Source organism: Silene latifolia, chromosome X, assembly GCF_048544455.1.
Source record: "Silene latifolia isolate original U9 population chromosome X, ASM4854445v1, whole genome shotgun sequence".
Taxonomy (NCBI): Eukaryota; Viridiplantae; Streptophyta; class Magnoliopsida; order Caryophyllales; family Caryophyllaceae; genus Silene; species Silene latifolia.
In genome coordinates, this window is record NC_133537.1 from 8,056,911 (window position 1) to 8,059,745 (window position 2,835).

General features: G+C 34.0%; 1 long non-coding RNA gene across 1 annotated transcript; it reads left to right on the top strand.

Annotated features, from left to right (window-relative positions):
* The first annotated feature begins 341 nt into the window (after nt 1–341).
* LOC141622730 (uncharacterized) lies at nt 342–2,044 on the top strand. The gene is made up of 2 exons (XR_012533076.1): nt 342–605; nt 1,117–2,044. It is a non-coding gene; the product is annotated as an uncharacterized LOC141622730 (long non-coding RNA).
* Nucleotides 2,045–2,835: the final 791 nt, after the last annotated feature.

A 2,835-nucleotide genomic window follows, 5' to 3' on the forward strand; every position in this document is an offset into this window, starting at 1 on the left:
TCCACATAACATTGTACATTTAGCTGACGCTTATTTGTTGTTATGAACAAAGTAAGCCTTACGTGTAACATGCTCTTTGTTTGGAGATTTGTGAATCCCTGTTAACTAAATTTCAATAGATAAGATTGAATTAAGTCCTCTATTTTTGATTAATTAATCTATTACGAAGTATAAGTTTTTCTAACCAATAAGATAAAATTCGGTGCCAACAGAAAAAAACTTTTTATAGATTTTATAATCTCTTTATTTTCAATTGGCTTACATATTTTAATTTTTCAATCCTCAATCATTGGACCCTCTTTTCCCTCCATTAATAAAAGCCCCCTCCCCCATTTCTCAACATCCCCTCCTCCAATATCTCTTCCTCTCTCTAAACCCTTTTCAAGCTCATCAACCTATAAAATATCCAAAAAATTATTCTAAATACAAGAAAATTAACTAAAAAAATTACTTTTCTTGAAAATTATAAAATTATAATGCCTTTGGAGCTTGAATTATTCTTATATGAAGAGAAAGTTGAAGGAGATTGGGAGAAAGAAAGGTAGCAATTAACATTTTCTTGAACATCATTAAGGCAGGCACCAACTTGTTTCTTACTTCTTCAGGTAATAAATAAATAAATCGGTTTTTCTAACCTGTGCTCGAAGGGCACAATGTTAATAACCTCTTTTATCTTTTTCTAGTTTTCATCTTTTTTATGATCTGTAATCTGTATATGTTTTTGAAATTTGATTCTATATCTTTTTATTAAAATCTGAATTGGGTACTTAAAAAGTTTTGATTTTGATCATTATTTTGCTTAATTTTGGCTAATTTGATTGCTTAATTATCAGCTGATTAGTTTCCTTAATCCTGAGATTTATCCAAATTTCTTTCTTATTTTAGTAATTTTGATTAGTTTTTCATACATGCTTTTCTTCTAAAAATATAGAATTCCATTCGATTTATTCAATACCTTGTTTGGACTCCCTCCGCCCCTGTCATTTGTTTACGTTTGATTAAAATACCCCTAACATAGATAAACAAATGATTGAGACGTAAGGATTACAAGACGGTCTTACACAATAAGTTGTGCTACGATTTTGACGTACGAGATGAATTTCCTCAAATTTACAGGAAAATATAACAACAAAAACACAAGATGTCAGCAACAATTATAAGTGAACCAATGATGGTATCAACCCAACAAGAATCATCATCGTCATCGTCATCAATATCAATTCAAGTTCAACCCGAAATCCGATTCATAAAATGCGAATGTTGTGGACTAACAGAGGAATGCACCCCAGCTTATATCGAAACGATCCGAGAACGATATATGGGTAAATGGATATGTGGATTATGTTCCGAAGCGGTCAAGGACGAGGTTATTAAATCGAAGAGGTTAATTACTACTGATGAGGCTCTTAATCGCCACCTTAATGTGTGTAGGATGTTTCGGTCCTCGTGCCCGCCAGCTGGCGGTGACCCGACCGCTCATTTGATCAAAGCTATGCGGTCTATACTTCGTCGTAGCTTGGATAGTCCTCGGGTTAGGTCCACCCCGGTTAGTCCTAATAGGGAGGGTAAATTCCGCCCTAAGCTCACTAGGTCCGAGAGTTGTTACCCGAGCCTTTGATAAATTTATTATGAGACGGTCTACACTCTAGTGGTCTAGGGCGAGTGACAACCATGTTATGAGTTATGACTTTTGGATTGGAGAAATAATTGACAAAATCGAGTCATTTTCATTTTCAGGTCAATTGTACTTAGACGATGAGCTAATGTTGAGAAAAAAATCGTAAATTAAAAAATGGTTTAGTGAACTACTCTTATTTGCTAGAAATAGCGCCCTCTAATCTACTCTATCTATCTCGATTATTTGTTTTATTTTATATTTACTGTTAGAAGTATTTAACTAAAGATAACAAATGATTGAGACGGAGGAAGTAAAACTATATCCAAGCAATTTTGTGTGTATGGATAAGAAAATGTTGTAAATTTGGTTAGTGGTTACAACAAAATTGTTCTTGGTTTGGAATAATTTACTTTAAAATTTGGATGATCATGTTTTTTAACTTTAGATTTGGATTGATATGAACATTCTTTGTGCTAGTCACTTTTTATCCTTTCACGCGTATTTCCTTTGCCAAAAAAGATTAATCGATGCTGACGTGAATAGGGAGGGAATGAAGTACGGGTATGTATGATATAAACTCTAAAACGTTCTCTCTCGTTCAATACTCTCTAGTCGGGTCTATAGTTTACATTTACTTTATTTTTCTATTCGAAAATAAAACAAATGTAAATTATTCACGGTGATAGAGAGAGTATGTGAAACATTATTTTAACAAATACTCTGTAACCATTTTAGATTTTCGGGTCAGGTTGGGTTTGGGTTTGGGTTATTATTGAATCAGGTCATTTCAGCCTTTCAAGTCAATCGATGTGTCGGGCAAGTCGGGTTCAGGTTGGGTCTAGTTACTTTACCGCACTACTCCAATAATTTTACCAATAAGTTTAATTTTCGATTATTATTTGGTTTAGTTACTTTGATATTAAATCAAACATTGGACTTATATTAAGTTTAATAATTGTCCGATCATCAATCTTATCGGGTCGGGGTCAAGAGGGGTTCAGATCACTGATCATCGGATTATATCGAATATCGGGTAAAAAACGGGTCGAGCGGAGTTGATTTCTCGAGTTACTGGATTTTCGATTAAGTTGGATCGGGTCAAGTTTGCAGGCTCTAGGCGAACACATAGCTTCGTAAATTTAGTCTTTTGTGGTACCATTACGAGTATTTAGGGTAAGATTATTGGCAGTCTTGAGATAAGACGTTGGTAAGTTTGT